The following is a 17,492-nucleotide window of genomic DNA, read 5'->3' as shown; positions in this document are numbered from 1 at the left end:
GAGGAGTGCAGCCACTGGTACGATCCAGTTCCTATCTACCTCAACTCCTCTCAGTCCTTGGATGTGGAAACACAATAGTAAATCTGGAAGCATGAGAGCTTCTTTCACACAGGAAGGTTATGCAGGTGCACCCAGAGAAGATATGATCAGAGTTACATACATCAATAAAATTTTTCACAACAATCCCAATTGGCTGCATCAGCATGTTGGGGAGGGGAAAACCACAGGTAATTTATATACCACCTTTATTTGGCTTCACGCAGGCTTTTGTTATGAGTGTCAGCCAATGACCTGTAAGCTTGAAGAAAATACATGGCTACTTATGCAGCTACTTAACACTGTTTTAAAAAGGATACTGGGGGTTCATGTGGCTGGTGAAGATGGGGCGAGCTGAATGCATCGCCCAAGAACTGGCTCACTTCAGATTCTGAATCAGGAGCGATGAAGAGAAATAAATAGAGCCTGCATGCTTTAGTCAGCCTTCCTAGCTTCCAGCTCAGATCAACCAAAGATGAGGATGATGAAGGAAGCTCTGGACTGGTAGCAGAGGAACGAGAACGTAAGATATCAAAAGCTATCGCCAGCACATTTGAAGAAGATAGAAACAGTGAAAGGGGGAAGATGCATAATGTTGACTAAAAATGCTGCTGAAGAAGAAAGGAAAATTTGTCAGGTATGCAGTTCTGTGCAGTGAAGGTGTGTTGTCGTTTTTCCTGCAGGAAGTGTTTTGCATCTACGCCAGAGCTCATCAACTACACTTGTGCGAGGGCCAGAATTTTTCTCGGTAGACATTGTGAGGGCCAGCTCTTTTGTAAAATAAAAGAAAAAAATATGATATGATATATATATATATATATATATATATATATATATATATATGTAGAGGTTAATCTTCACATTCGTTGTTTCTTCTTAATTTCTTATTTAACCTCTTCGTTTAAATGACTGACACAGAGCCTGTTTTACGCGTGTAACAACCTTATGTCGTATCACGGTCGCGTCACGGTAAAACTACCGTGTTGCTCCGTCCGCCATCATTTATTTTCCCTCCACAACACAAGTACAAATTTCTTCTTCACGGGCAATACAAAACCACAGCGCCCTCTACAGCCAAAAATGCATATAACAGCACTTTCTTCACAGAATGTCTCCAAATCTGCAATAACATAACAAATGTACTCGTTCTCAAACTGCTTAATACAAAGCAAAAAACATAACACATTGATACATAACATAAATCAGTTATTGATGTCCAAATTTCACAAAATGGCGCTTACATTCCGGCCCCTAATTGTTACTGCAAAGGCATAACAATTACCAAAAATTACATAAGCGACATTTTCAACCCATTGCTGTTAATACCACTGTGTTTATAAAAAAAAAAAAAACATAACAGTTTTACAGCTTTGAACAAAATGAATCATTCATCCATTTCCAACAAAAGACACAACTTGTCAATGGGTCTTTCCACGACACTGCTTTTGGTCTTCACAAAAACTCTTCTTACATGACCATTTGAGTCGCATATTGACCTTTCAACCTTTCCCATTAACCATGAACCTCTTGGTGCACTGTCATCCACAATAAGCACGACATCACCAGGTTTCAAGTTTCTTTTCTCAGTTAACCACTTCTGTCTCTCTTGTAACAGTGGAAGATATTCTTTGGTCCAACGTTTCCAAAAAATGTCTGACAAGTACTGAACTTGACGCCATCGTCTCTTTGCATACAAGTCCTCCTTTTGAAACAATCCAGGAGGTAACACAGGTTGTCGTTTCATAAGAAGCAAATGATTCGGTGTTAATGCCTCTATGTCATTAGGATCATTAGAAACTCTTGTGATAGGTCTACCATTTACAATAGACTCCACTTCACAAAACAAAGTGTGAAGTCGTTCGTCATCTAGAGTTTGCTGTTTCAGTAGCTGGGTAAGTATTTTTCTAACAGAACGTATCTGTCTTTCCCAAATCCCACCAAAATGAGACCCAGCTGGAGGATTAAAAATCCATGTGACACCTTCTTGTAAAAGCGACTCTGCAATTTTTACCTTATTCCAACATTCAATTGCTTCACGCATTTCTTTTTCAGCACCTACCAAGTTAGTGCCATTATCTGACCTCATTATAGAAACTTGACCTCTCCTAGCCACGAATCTCCTGAAGGCATTAATACAAGAGTCTGTTTCAAGTGATTGAGCCACTTCTAAGTGAATTGCTCTCGTGGTAAGGCATGTAAACATAACACCATACCTTTTTACATCACTTCTTCCACACTTAACTTGGAAAGGACCAAAATAATCTACCCCTACATTTGTAAAAGGAGGATTGTCCATTTCAAGTCTGTCTGGTGGCAAGTTTGCCATTCTCTGTTCACCAGGCTTACCTGACAGCTTTTTACATTGTACACATTTTGACAATATTTTTCTAAGAGCTGCGTCAGCTTTTGGAATCCAATACCTTTCTCTGAGTTTGGATAGCACTATGTTTCTGCCACTGTGACCTGTTGATTTATGAATGTGTCTGAGAATCAATGAAGACACATGATGATCTTGATGTAGTATTACTGGGTGCTTCACATCAGATGGTAAGGCAGATTTATCCAACCTTCCTCCAACCCTTAAAACACCATCATCCAACACAGGATCTAGTTTCACAATGTGACTAGTCCTTTTAACCTTTTGATCCTTCTGCAAAGTTAGAACCTCATCCTTGTAACTTTGCTTCTGACAGAACTTAACAATTTCCATTTCTGCGTTCTCCAGTTCTGCAACTGTTAAGTAACCTTCAGCTTTGTTTGGCCTTTGCACTCTCCTAGCCCCTTTCCTTTTCTTCTGACATTGATCATCACTAGCTGTCAAAGACTTACGCTCACGTGACAGTTTTTGAAGAAACTGTCTGACTCTCAAAATCCAGGCAACAGCCTTTTTTAGTCTGTACCAGTCTGAATAGTACTGAATGAGTTGACTGACTGGATCAGCTTGCACAAAGCCAACCTCAACTCTCATAACCTTTATCTCTGCATCAGCAGGAATGTCCTGCGGTATTATTGGTGATGCTGGCCAGTGTTCACAGTCCTGTGCTAAAAAGTCTGGTCCTTGAATCCAGGACTTTTTTAAGAGGAACTCGCTTGCTTTCAGTCCCCTAGATGCGTGGTCAGCAGGGTTCAACTCTGAGTTAACATATCTCCACTGACTAACCTTGGAGTTATCTCTGATCAGTGATACTCGATTTGCAACAAATGTCTTGAATCTGGCACTGTCATTTGCAATGTATCGCAACACTGTGGTACTATCAGACCAGAAAGTTGAATCTTTCAGATTCATTTTCAGCTCCTCTCTCATCATTTTGTCAATTTTCACAGCTACAGCAGCCGCTGTCAGCTCTAGTCTAGGAATAGTCGTTTGCTTCAAAGGTGATACTCGTGACTTGCCAATTAGGAATGAACAATGAGCTTCATTTCTCTCATTTGTTATACGAAGACATGTAACTACACCATATCCTCTCTCACTTGCATCTGAGAAATGATGCAGTTGTGCAGATGTTATCTTTCCAAAACCAATTGGTTTAAAACATCTGTTCACTGTAAGTCCTTGTAGTTCTGCAAAGTCCAACACCCACTGTTGCAACTTCTTAGCCATGTCCATTGGAATGTCCTCATCCCATGAGAATTTTCTTCCACACAGTTCCTGCAAAATCATTTTTGCTGGGAGAACAACTGGGGAAAGGAACCCTAGTGGGTCATAAATCGAACTGACAAATGACAAAACTCCTCGTCTAGTTTGAGTCATGTGTTTCTCATTGATTTTGACTTTGAACGAGTCTGTTTCAATGCACCAGTTTACTCCTAAAACTCTCTCATCAGGAAGGTTATCATGTGAGAGATCTAATGCCTTAACCTCTGATGCTCTTTCTGTTTCAGGAATAGAAGCAAGAACAACTCTGCTATTGCTATTCCATTTTGTAAGATGAAATCCACCACTTTCACACAATCCTGTTAGCTCCCTTACCATAGCACATGCCTCCCTTTCATTAGACACAGACAAAAGACAGTCATCTACATAAAAGTTGTTCTGCAATGCATTAACTGCCATAGCTGAAACCTCGTGTGCGGCATCCTGTGCTGTTTTCTTTAAAGCAAAGTTGGCGCAACTTGGAGAAGATGTAGCACCAAACAAATGCACAGTCATTTTGAACTCCTGCAATGGTTTGCTCAAGTTTCCTTCAGGCCACCAGAGGAATCGAAGCATATCTGTGTCTGCTGGTGGAACCTTTACTTGATGATACATTGCTTCTATGTCTGACGTTAGAGCAATGTAGTCACATCTGAAACGGGTTAAAACACCAATCAATGTGTTTGTTAAATCTGGTCCTTGTAAAAGCTCTTCATTTAAAGACTTTTCCTGAAATGAGGCTGCACAGTCAAAAACGACTCGAAGCTTTCTTTTCTGTGGGTGGTACACCCCGTGATGAGGTATGTACCATAATCTTCCATCATCACGTTCAAGTTCTTCGTTTAACACAGGAACAGCATATTTTTTATCTATAAGATCAGACATGAAAGCTGTGTACTCCTCATGAAACTCTTTCCTTTTCAACATTTTTCTTTTCAGGCTTTCTGCTCTACGCACAACTAGCTCACGGTTGTTAGGTAACTTCACATTCTGATCTTTAAGAGGAAGACCTATACAATAATGACCGTCAACCTTCTTAACTGTGTTCTTAACAGAGTTCATGAACTGAACATCTTCTCGTGACATTTCATGACGCTCTTCAGAAGCCTTTTCTGGAAAGTCATGATTAAACTGTTTCATACACAACGTTTCAATTTCTGACATTGATATGCGATTCACAGAAACATCTTGTAGTCTTTCAGAATCATTTTTCTTCAAAGGGCCATTGATAACCCATCCTAAGATCGTGCGGACTGCATATGGACCTTCATCTATGCTATGAATGATTTCCCAAGGTTCCATTGCCTTGTGAGCGTTTGCTCCAATCAAAAGTCCAACCTCTGCATCTATTTCAGTCAGTTCTGCTCTGTGTAAATGAGGCCACTTTTCTAAATCTCTTTGCATTGGAATGCTCTCTTTTGAAACTGGAATGTCTTTGTGTGTGTACGTATCAGGTAAGTCAATGTACACATTTTCTTTTACACCACTTACTTCTAAGCCTGACACAATGTAACATGATTCCAGTTTGTTCTGACCCATAGTGCGGAGAAGGATTTGAATTTTCTTTCCTTCTATGCCAAGTTGTCTCATAAGCTTCTCTGAGCAAAAAGTAGCTTCACTTCCATTGTCCAAAAACGCATAAGTATCAATGGTCTTGCTACCTTTCTTGAGCTTAACATGAACTGGCACAATAGCCAATACTCGACTGCTACTACCGGCCCCGGTAGCACCACATGTCCCACCGACAATAGGAATAGAGCTAGGGGCTTCTGCATCTGAACTTTCAGTGTCATCATTTGGCTTTTCTACAGCTACATCCTCTGACTCAGCATAATGAAGCATACTAAGGTGTCTTTTAGAGCAGTAGTCACACTGAATTCTTTTCTTACAATCTCTACTCAAATGTCCTTGAGTCAAACATAAAAAACAGAGACCTTTTCCTTTAAGGAACTCTATTTTCTCCTTGTGAGGCAGTTTTCTTATTTTCTGACATTCGGCAAGTGAATGGCCTTTCTCACAAAATACACACGGTCTTTGAAAAGCATCAACTTTCTGACGCCAAGTGCCTTTATTTGCATCCTGCGACTTTTCCTTAAATGCAGGTGCAACGCTGGTGGCAAATGCACTGCCTTTCGGTCTGAACATCCTATTTGATTTTGTGTACTGCTTGCCTTTGTCATCAACATCTTTAATGTCACCAAATAAAGGATCAGAAGCTATTTTAGCTTGCCTGTTTAGAAACTTCACAAAATCTGAAAACTTAGCTCTTGTTCCAGATTTTTCTTGAATATCAGATGCTGAGACTCTCCACATTTCTCTTATTTTATATGGTAATTTGGAAACTATGACTCTGAGATTTACTGGGTTGTCAAGTTCCTCAAGCTGGTTAACATCTTGCATGGCATTGTTACATCCAGTCAGAAAAAGTGAATAACTATGAAGAGACTTGGCATCGTCTGCCTTCACCTGAGGCCAGTTTACAACCCTCTTTAGGTATGCTGTTGCAATCTTAATCTCATTCCCATAATGATAGTATAAAAGTTTCATTGCCTCATGAAAACCTTTCTGTGGGCTCATATGTTGACAACTTCTTACTAAGTCTCTTGGTTCACCTCGCGTAAACTGCTCAAGATAATAGAACTTGTCACTATCATTATCTGTTTTACTACTGATTGTATGATCAAACGCTCTGAGAAAGGATTTGAACTCTAAAGGATCACCACTGAAAATGGGAACATCTCTCTGAGGCAGATTTGACAGTCTGTGTTGCTTAACCAACATTTCTGTAATGTCATTCTGTTTCAACATTACTTCGCACAAATTAATATTTGTGTCCATTTCAACTCTTTGAGATGTATTCTCCTGTTTAACCTGGTTCTGTGGTCTATATACATGCATATTTGACCCTTCATCTTTAACAACTGGGGTCAAACCACCAAAAGAACTTGCATGTTGACAGTTCATACCTTTTGTTTCACTGTCCTCATACTCTTCCAGAGCCTTTATCTTTGCAGTAGAAGCAGCAATTTGGGTTTCAATTTCCAGCTGCTCCTTTCTTGCCTTTAACTTCAGCTCTTCCAAGTCCAGAGCTTGCTTCTCTTTTAACTTCTCTGCCTTTGTCAACAAAGAAGCTTTTTCTGCTTGTTCCTTGCGACGTGCAGATGACGACGATGCTGTTGAACCACAGTAGCTGGACCCGGCCCTGGACACGAAGGATCCCGGTGGTTTACATCTGGCTCCATCAGTTGTGGATGCGCTGTCATCTGGCCCCACGTCATCCTGTTGTCTTTGCTTTGCTTCAATAATCCATTTTTCAGCATCCACCATAAAATTGCTGAAACTTTCATCTTTGGGCTGATACCAATACATCTGATCAGCAAGTTTTTCTTCTTCTGAAAGCAGCTGTAGAACCTTTGCATTTAACTGAGCAAAGTCACTCTTGAGTTTTGAAAACTCATTTAAATGTTCATCTACATTATCTGCATCTTCGTTATTGTTCATCATAGCACTTATCTTATTCAGCTTTGCAGTCACTTGAGCCAGCTTTGCTCTTCTTAAACCGATTTGTCTTTGCAAAAGGTCTTCCATGCCTTTTTCTGTGTATTTAGGCGCCCTCTTTTGGTCGTCTTCGGTAGTGCAGGCATTTTCTTGCTCCTTAATTTTTTGCGACACACCCTCCGCCATTTCGTTCTTTTATTCTTTACTTTTCATCAACAAGAGTTCGAATTCAATAGTCTATGACACAAAGCATGCCTTGCTTTCCAAATAAGTGCCATCTTGTGATGAATTTAGGAGGACCCAAGAAATACCCGAAAACAAGTGAGTACAAAAATAATCTCAGTCTTTATTTATGACGCTGCGGCTCGGCCCCTGGTTCGGCTCGCACTCTGCGACAGGCCGCTCCTGAAGGCAGAGTCTCAGGTTAGTGACCAGCAGATATTAACAGGTTTGTTAGAGAGAAGTGAGGTCACTAACCTGGACGTGCTGAGGGCAGAACTCTGACTCCTTGTTACGAAGGCGTCCGAGAGGGGGTTATCCAGAGCTCTTTTGTCCAGGTCCGGTCCGGGTCTTTGTCAGGGGGAAATCCGTTTAGTTCAGGCAGCGGTCTCCAAGGGGGAATCCAATAGAGCGTCCAGGTCCAGATCCAGGTCAAATCCAGAAGGCACAGACAGAACAGGGGGGGAGCAGGCGAACTCGATTACTCACAGACAGGCTGGGGTCGGAATCACGGTGAGGCAGTCCAAACTCTGAGGCTGACAGGCAGAACCCAGGCAGGCAGACAAATCCAAAGGGGCAGGCAGGTATCCAAAAAACAGAGGCAGAAACAGGTCGAGAGGCAGACAGGCAGACAGGAAATTTCAAAAATGCTGGAAGCGCTCACCGTATGGCTAGAGACGTTCTGGCACTGGAGGCTACGATGAGCAGAGCTTTTAAGCAGCCAGGGTGGAGACAGACACAGGTGTGCTGATTGCAATCAGCAGCTCCAGTGCCAGAAACGTTACAGAGCCCCCCCCTCAAGGGCGGATTCCAGACGCCCCAGGTTGGTCTGGATGGGCTCTGTGGAAGTCCCTAATGAGGGATTTGTCCAAGACGTGGCGAGCCGGAACCCACTGCCGTTCCTCAGGACCATAACCCTCCCAGTCGATGAGGTACTGGGTGCCTCGACCCCATTTACGGGACTTGAGGATCCTCTTCACGGTATAAACCGGAGAGCCATCCACCAGGCGGGGGGGAGGTGGGGGCGTGGTGGTGGGAGACAGGCTGGAGGTGTTGACAGGCTTGATACGGGATACGTGGAAGGTGGGGTGAACCTTCATGGTAGAAGGCAGACGGAGACGGACCGCCACAGGATTGATGATTTTGATGATGGGGAACGGTCCAATGAAGCGTGGCGCCAGCTTCTTGCTGTCCACCCTCAGAGGAAGGTCCCTGGTGGACAGCCAAACCCTATCTCCTACTTGATAGGTTGGAGCAGGGACCCGCCGACGATTGGCTGCACGGGACTGACTCTGAGATGCGGCGAGTATGGCCTTCCTGGCCCTTCTCCAGGCTCGCCGACATCTCAGAGCAGAAAGACGGGCGGACGGGACTCTGGACTCAACCTCTTCTGTGGTAAAAACTGGCGGTTGGAAACCGTACACCACATAGAAGGGAGAGAGGCCAGTAGAGGAGGAGGGTGTAGCGTTTATCGCATGTTCCACCCAAGGTAAGTTCTGTGCCCACTTAGAGGGGTCTGCCTGGCAGAAAAGGCGGATCTTCGTCTCAACCTCCTGGTTCATCCGTTCGGTTTGTCCATCTGACTGGGGGTGGAAACCGGAGGAGAGATTTACAGAAATCCCCAGCATCGCACAGAACTCTCTCCAATAACGAGCCACAAACTGGGGACCCCGATCTGACACAATGTCAGAGGGCAGACCGTGCAGCCTGAAAACCTCCCTGGCAAGGATGAACCCCATCTCCTTGGCAGAGGGAAGCTTGTTAAGGGGGACCAGATGGACCATTTTGGAAAAACGGTCAACGACCGTGAGGATGACCGTGTGACCGTCAGATGAGGGGAGACCCGTGATAAAGTCCATAGAGAGGCTGGACCACGGTCGAGGAGGGACTGGGAGAGGATGAAGCAAGCCAGAGGGGGGACGACGAGACACCTTAGCCTGGCTACAGGAGGAACAGGCTGCGACAAACTCCCCGACGTCTCTGACCAGAGACGGCCACCAGAACTGAGACCTGATGAGGCGAATGGTCTTGCTCACGCCTGGATGGCCGTATAACCGGGAGCTGTGACAGAACTCTAGCACTTTTGATCTGAGTTCAAGAGGGACAAAGAGCCTGTCCTTGGGGCAGGCTTCGGGCATCTGGACAGAGACGAGGGATTCCCTTACCTCCCTCTCTAGTTCCAGGCGGGAGACAGCACACCTCACAGAATCCGGCAAGATGAACCCCTGTTCCTCCTCCGGATCCCCCTCGTTAGCCTCGAAGACCCTTGACAAGGCATCCGGCTTGGTGTTTTTCGACCCCGGTCTGTAAGAGAGGGTGAAACTGAACCGACTGAAAAATAGTGCCCACCTGGCCTGCCTGGGGTTGAGTCTTTTTGCTGTCTTGAGGTACTCCAGGTTGCGATGATCAGTCCAGACTAGGAATGGTATCTTGGAGCCCTCGAGCCAATGCCGCCACTCTTCAAGGGCCAGTTTAACTGCCAGAAGTTCACGGTTGCCCACATCGTAGTTCTGCTCAGAACTGGATAACCTCCTGGAAAAGAAAGCACAGGGGTGCACACGACCATCCTCCCCCTGCTGGCTGAGGATGGCTCCGACTCCAGAGCTAGAAGCATCCACCTCTACTATGAATTGCTTCTCAGGGTCAGGAGAAACGAGGACCGGGGCTGAAGTGAACAGCTCTTTAAGGCGCCTGAAAGCCTTGTCTGCCTGTTCATTCCACATATACTTAGTTTTACAAGAGGTGAGGGCGTGGAGAGGAGAGGCTACCTGGCTGTAGTTCCTGATAAACCTCCTATAAAAATTAGCAAATCCCAGAAATCTCTGGAGTTGCTTACGGTCCACCGGAGCAGGCCACTCCGTTACGGCCCGAACCTTGGCTGGGTCCATGGCAATCTGCCCAGGCGACAGAATAAAACCAAGGAAGGATGTAGAAGTAGTATGAAACTCGCATTTTTCTGCTTTAACATAAAGTTGATTTTGAAGGAGGCGGAGGAGGACAGAGCGGACGTGTTGCTTATGAGAAGCCAGGTCCTTAGAATAAACAAGAATATCATCAAGATAAACGAATACGAACCGGCCGATCATGTCCCCAAGAACCTCATTAACTAGGTTCTGAAAGACTGCTGGGGCATTAGTTAGGCCGAAAGGCATCACCAGGTATTCGTAATGGCCGGTGGGGGTGTTAAAAGCGGTCTTCCACTCGTCTCCCTCTCTAATCCGGACTAAGTGGTAGGCGTTGCGGAGGTCCAACTTGGTAAAAACTTTAGCCCCTTGGACCTGGTCAAAAGCAGAGTTCATCAAGGGAATAGGATATCGGTTCTTAACCGATATGTCATTTAGGCCCCTATAATCAATGCAAGGGCGGAGGGAGCCGTCCTTCTTTTCAACAAAGAAAAATCCCGCTCCAGCTGGAGAGGACGAAGGACGGATGATGCCTGCTCTTAGGGATCCATTAATGTAGTCCTGCATGGCCTGGGATTCTGGAGGGGATAATGAGTAAAGGCGGCCTCTGGGTGGAGCGGCGCCTGGTAACAGGTCAATCGCACAATCATATGGGCGATGAGGAGGTAAACTCGTGGCCTTGGCCTTATTAAAGACCTCCTTTAAATCATGGTAAACGGAAGGAACTCTGGACAGGTCCGGGTAAAACTCGTCTGCTTTACCTTCGGGAGAGCGGGGAGGGTGAGCAGAGGACAGACAGGACTCGGAGCACGAAGAGGCCCAACCCGTAATCTCGTTACGCCTCCAATCAATCTGGGGGTTGTGTTTGCGGAGCCAGGTAGCGCCCAGGATCACTGGAACCTGCGGGGAGTCAATAACCATAAAGGTGAGTCTCTCCTTATGATTACCTCCCAAGGTCATCTCCACCGGCTCAGAGAGGAGGCGTGATTGATTGAGCTCATGCCCATCCAGGGCGAGAACACTGCGGGCTGAAGAGGCGTTCTGTAGTGGGAGGTTAAGCTTCCTGGCCAGGCCCTCGTCCAGAAACTCAGTGTCGGCTCCAGAATCAATAAAAACCGAGAGCCTGTGGGACTGTGAGGAGAAAGACAAGGTAGCAGGAATTAAACGGTTAGGTGGGACAGCAAGCTTGGTGTAGCTCAGTAGGGATGCCCCACCCCCTACTGAGCTTGGTCTTTTAACGGACAGTTCCGGACTTGGTGGCCCACCCCTCCACAGTACAGGCAAAGTCTCTGCTGTTGCCTGCGCTGGTACTCATCCTTGGTTAGGCCCATCTTACCCAATTGCATGGGCTCTGGCTCTGGAAGCTTGGGCGAAACCGGTGACGTAACAGGGGAAGGAGCCGAAACTCGAGGGGGAACAGAAGACGTCGAACGACGTTCCCTTCGTCGTTCCATGAGGCGGAGATCCACTCTGTTAGCCAGCTCCTCGAGCTGCTTCAGGGATTTAGGGTACTCTCGAGTGGCAAGCTCATCCTTAATCTTATCGTTGAGCCCAAAAATAAAAACGTCCATAAGGGCATACTCGTTCCAGAGGCTGTCGGCAGACAACAAATGAAAATCAATAACATAATCTGCCACAGACCTATCTCCCTGTCTCAGGGTCAGAAGCCCCCTAGAGGATTCCCGGCAGGGCAGCAAGGGACTGAAAACTCTAACAAGCTCCGTGGAGAAGTCATGATATGAGTGGCAGATGCGCGAGTCATTTTGCCACTCGGAAGTTCCCCACAACCTGGCCTTGCCGGCTAGCAGTGATATCACGTACGCTACTTTGGACCGGTCTGAAGGGAATGAGGAAGGTTGCAATTCAAAGTGTATCTCACACTGTGTGAGAAAAGCCCTGCAATGTTCTGGGTCACCGGAGAACATTGCCGGCGGGGAGAGATGGGGCTCCGACGAGGATGACGTCACCGGAAGTGACGGAGGGCCAGAGGAAGCGGCTTGCGGAAGTGAAGGCTGCGTGCTCCCCTGAGTACGAAGATGGCCTAAAATCTCCGAGACGCCGGCTTCTAATTCAGAAATGGATTTCTCTACCCCCGCACGCCACTGGGTTTCGGGTACAGGGTCCATGTTTGGCCAGAACGTACTGTGATGAATTTAGGAGGACCCAAGAAATACCCGAAAACAAGTGAGTACAAAAATAATCTCAGTCTTTATTTATGACGCTGCGGCTCGGCCCCTGGTTCGGCTCGCACTCTGCGACAGGCCGCTCCTGAAGGCAGAGTCTCAGGTTAGTGACCAGCAGATATTAACAGGTTTGTTAGAGAGAAGTGAGGTCACTAACCTGGACGTGCTGAGGGCAGAACTCTGACTCCTTGTTACGAAGGCGTCCGAGAGGGGGTTATCCAGAGCTCTTTTGTCCAGGTCCGGTCCGGGTCTTTGTCAGGGGGAAATCCGTTTAGTTCAGGCAGCGGTCTCCAAGGGGGAATCCAATAGAGCGTCCAGGTCCAGATCCAGGTCAAATCCAGAAGGCACAGACAGAACAGGGGGGGAGCAGGCGAACTCGATTACTCACAGACAGGCTGGGGTCGGAATCACGGTGAGGCAGTCCAAACTCTGAGGCTGACAGGCAGAACCCAGGCAGGCAGACAAATCCAAAGGGGCAGGCAGGTATCCAAAAAACAGAGGCAGAAACAGGTCGAGAGGCAGACAGGCAGACAGGAAATTTCAAAAATGCTGGAAGCGCTCACCGTATGGCTAGAGACGTTCTGGCACTGGAGGCTACGATGAGCAGAGCTTTTAAGCAGCCAGGGTGGAGACAGACACAGGTGTGCTGATTGCAATCAGCAGCTCCAGTGCCAGAAACGTTACACATCTAATGAAGACTACAGCATCCCAACATTCTTGTTGTCTTGTACTTCTCTTGGCTCATTTATGCAGCTTACCAGTTCGTATTTTATGCTTCTTTACTGGTCCGTTGTGTTGGGCTCAGTCTCGGCTCGCCTTCTTGCAGAGCGGAGGTAGTTTTACTTAATGTAGAGGTTAATCTTCACATTCGTTGTTTCTTCTTAATTTCTTATTTAACCTCTTCGTTTAAATGACTGACACAGAGCCTGTTTTACGCGTGTAACAACCTTATGTCGTATCACGGTCGCGTCACGATAAAACTACCGTGTTGCTCCGTCCGCCATCATTTATTTTCCCTCCACAACACAAGTACAAATTTCTTCTTCACGGGCAATACAAAACCACAGCGCCCTCTACAGCCAAAAATGCATATAACAGCACTTTCTTCACAGAATGTCTCCAAATCTGCAATAACATAACAAATGTACTCGTTCTCAAACTGCTTAATACAAAGCAAAAAACATAACACATTGATACATAACATAAATCAGTTATTGATGTCCAAATTTCACAAAATGGCGCTTACAATATATATATATATATATATATATATATATATATATATATATATATATATATATATATATATATCATATTTTGTTTCTTTTATTTTAGCCTGAATATGTGGCAGTTCTCCAAACTCTGGTCGGATCCACTGGAGAGGAAGATGAGAGTGTAACCCAGGTTAAACCAGGTTAAAATTCCTTGGTCCCATTTTTTTCTCAGTACCTGAACACACCACAAGACACACCCCAGACGAAGGCAGTCCACATTGATGTTCTGACAAGTCTGGACTCTGACGCATTTCTGATGGCCTTACGTCGATTCATCGCCAGAAGAGAGAAGCCTTCAGAAATTTTATCAGATCAGGGCACAAATTTCAAGGGCGGAGATCGAGAGCTCCGCGAAGCCTTCCAAGCATTGCATGCCGATCTGAAAGAGCAGTTATCACAGCACCAGATCAGCTTCAAGTTCAACCCCCCTAGTGCACCTCACTTCGGTGGCATTTGGGAGAGAAATAAGGTCAGTTACAGCTGCTCTGTAGGCCACTGTACAACCACACGCCATACCAGAAGAGGTATTGCGTACCGTCTTAATGGAAGTGGAGGGAATCCTAAATTCCAAGCCACTTGCATATGTGTCTAGTGATGTGGCTGACGCAGACCCTGTAACCCCAAACTTGTTACTGATGGGGCGGCTGGACCCGTCCCTGCCTCAAGCCGTTTACGAGGAGTCGGAGCTCCTAAGTAGGAAGAGATGGAAGCACTCACAAATCCTCGCTGATCAGTTCTGGACCTACTTCGTTCGCCACTACCTTCCAACACTCCAGACCCGGGCTAAGTGGAACAATAATACGCCAGCTCATCAGCCTGGAGACATTGTCATGGTGATAGACCCCCTGCCGGATCACCAAGGTACTTCCCGGAACCGATGGCCGCATCCGGACAGTGGAAGTCAACGTCCAGGACAGGTGCTACATAAGGCCGGTGGCTCGACTCGTCCCACTGCCTGCCGTCCCAGACATGGAATCGTCACGTCCATCAGATGAGGACAAACTGGATCAGTGACCGGTTTGGGGGCGGCTGTTGTGAAGGACTAGAGACTTTCACATGACCAGGTAGACTCTTACTGACTGTCTATGCGTTCTGTGCGTGCATCCCTCTTGGCTACACCCGTGGAGTTAACTGGGGTGCGAGTCTGAGGGCGCATGCGCATGAGCCAGTGGACAGAGAGACGGAGAGGCGGAAGGATCCCTTGCGTGCTGTGGATTTATTGTGCCTTTCGGACGTTGTGTGCGTTCATAAACCGTAAGTTTACCATTTCTTGTTTTGGGTTAAGCTGTTCATACTAGTTTGTGGAATAGTGGCATTAATATCTGCGTATGTCGCCGACGTTTGTGTTTACAGCGTGTAAAGCGAGTACCGCGAGTAGTAAACAGTGAAGTGTTAACCCTTTCCTGCCAGGTAAAAATGGAGATGAGGCTTCTAAGTGGATAATATGTTTACTTTAGGGCGTAGTATATATTTGTAGTAGTGTCTATTTAGCCATTGCCCACGCGTGCTCGTATATGATTAGCCATACTTTGCTGTTAATGTTGCAGTCACAATGCTTATGTTTCTAAGAGGCACTGTTATATTCTGTTTACTTATAGAAAGCACAATTTCCTAACTTCAATGTTACACCTCAATAAAACTCTGGACCGGTTCACCATGTCTGCTTTTTAATCAGATGCTCCACGGTGGCTCCTGCATAATTAATACTAGGATCAACGAAACAATTGCATAACACTGTCCAGCAAAATGCCTGCAACCCCCGCACCCGTTTTGAATCCCCGTGTCGTCATGACTTTTCTCCACTCCAGCTGGTAATAGCTGTGCCATTACAGACTCTCGTTTTCTCTTGGTTATTACTTCTTTTTCTTTTCTTGTTTACTTTCTCTTTCCTGTCGCTGGGCAACGAGTATGGATGGTCCTCCATTTTAACATAAAAGAGCAAATAGAATGATCTACTGTTGTCTTTGCTTGTTTTGTACTCCTTCTCCACCGACAGCCCATGATCATATAGGGCTTTTTCTGTCTGGTCATTCTGTCAGCAATTTCTGTTTATGTAACGCTATAGTACTGCTAGAGCAGTAAGCAGAGTGCATTGACTTTTAGACATAGTGAATATTATTTGTGTATTTTATTCTGGTTTACAAAAGCCACCTTCTACATTCTATACTCCATGTTCCATGTTATACATTAATCTTAAAGCTATAGTGGACAATTTTTCTGGAAATATAGCTAAGAAACACCCACATTCCTTTGTGAATAACTGCGTATACTTCAAAGCTGAACTTTTTGGGTCTTGAGGATTTTGGGTTGAAGGTTTTTTCAATCTTAATATTATTTCTCAATCTAACAGCTTGTCAATTTTGCCGGTAGAATAATCTGCTGATGTGGTTTTAATAAATTCAGATAATATGACACCACCAGTGTTATCTTTCAGGGCATAACTTTTCAATGCTTGATTTAAAAACGTTGCCTCACCTAAAAACCTTGAAACATAACAAAATGAGCTTAAACAATATTGAGTTAAAGATTTTATACAAACATAACATTTTTACCTCTTTATTTCCAAAGACTTTGTGTATTCCTGACTGAATCATTGCATGGACCATGGCTTTCAACAGGCTGGTATTCTGCATCCAACATGGTAGCTGGCATGATTTGTCATGCGTACAATTGTAATTTCCCTTCTCAGAGGCTGGCTATGTGAGAAGAAACAGCAGAATAATTTTTTACAGCTGCTTCTTCAGATTAGTTCTCTATATATTAGAAGCCTGAGGTCAGTTTGACACAAAGGGAGATTAAGCTATCTTTATTAGGGCTTATCTTCTGGAACCTTCTCTGCACTGAACTCAGTTACATCAAGATATATTTTACTTTTAAAGCCCACATTAAACTCTTGTTTTTTTTTTAAGGGTTTTGGTAAGGCCTAACATTTTATTTTAACAAATAACAGACTTACCAAACATACAGATTACAGATGAAAGCATGCAGGGATTGCATCAAATTTTCTGAAAAAATTTGCAACACAATCTCCAAGGGACTCCCGTAAAGTCACTTTAGCAAATCCACCTGTTACAATGTTATGACTGTGTTGATATCAAATGATGCATTCCACAGATATTATCCTTGTTGGCATAACAACAACATCTTCAGTATTGTTGTTACACATACATCAGCCACAGCATGAACAACCTCTTGACTTGTTTTATGGGGCCTTTGCCAACTCCCTGTCACATGATCTTCCTAATGTGCCATTGGTTATTTCAGCGTATATTCTACATGTTACATTGTTCATTTCTGGCCCTCCCTCTGATAGTTGTTTATTGTAAGTCAATCCTGCTGATCCTTTGTTTCAGCTCCATACCTGTCACAGCTATAATGAAGAACATTGCTATATGAACTCATCCCCACTGATTGACCTACTCTCTAGTTCTCTTGCAATAATTCATTAAAAGTGTCTTTGTTCTTTGTCATCTTTTCACCATGAAAGTAAAATCTGTTTCACTGTCATTAACAGGTCCTGAATTAGTTTTTTTAAGTGCCTTGCCCAGGTGCACATCAACATTAAGAAGCTTGAATTGTGCCTACAATGTTTGGAATGCAGATCAACTTACTCTTCCCACATATTTGACCCTAAATATTTTATTTACGGCCAAAGTAGGGTATATCACCTATTAACGAGGGTATGTAACAGATTTATGTAAATTCACTTATGCACTGCTGGCCGGGGTATTTTCAAATCATCAGT

This window comes from Fundulus heteroclitus, unplaced genomic scaffold (assembly GCF_011125445.2).
Source record: "Fundulus heteroclitus isolate FHET01 unplaced genomic scaffold, MU-UCD_Fhet_4.1 scaffold_627, whole genome shotgun sequence".
NCBI classification, from domain to species: Eukaryota; Metazoa; Chordata; class Actinopteri; order Cyprinodontiformes; family Fundulidae; genus Fundulus; species Fundulus heteroclitus.
Note: the sequence above shows the minus strand (reverse complement) of the source record.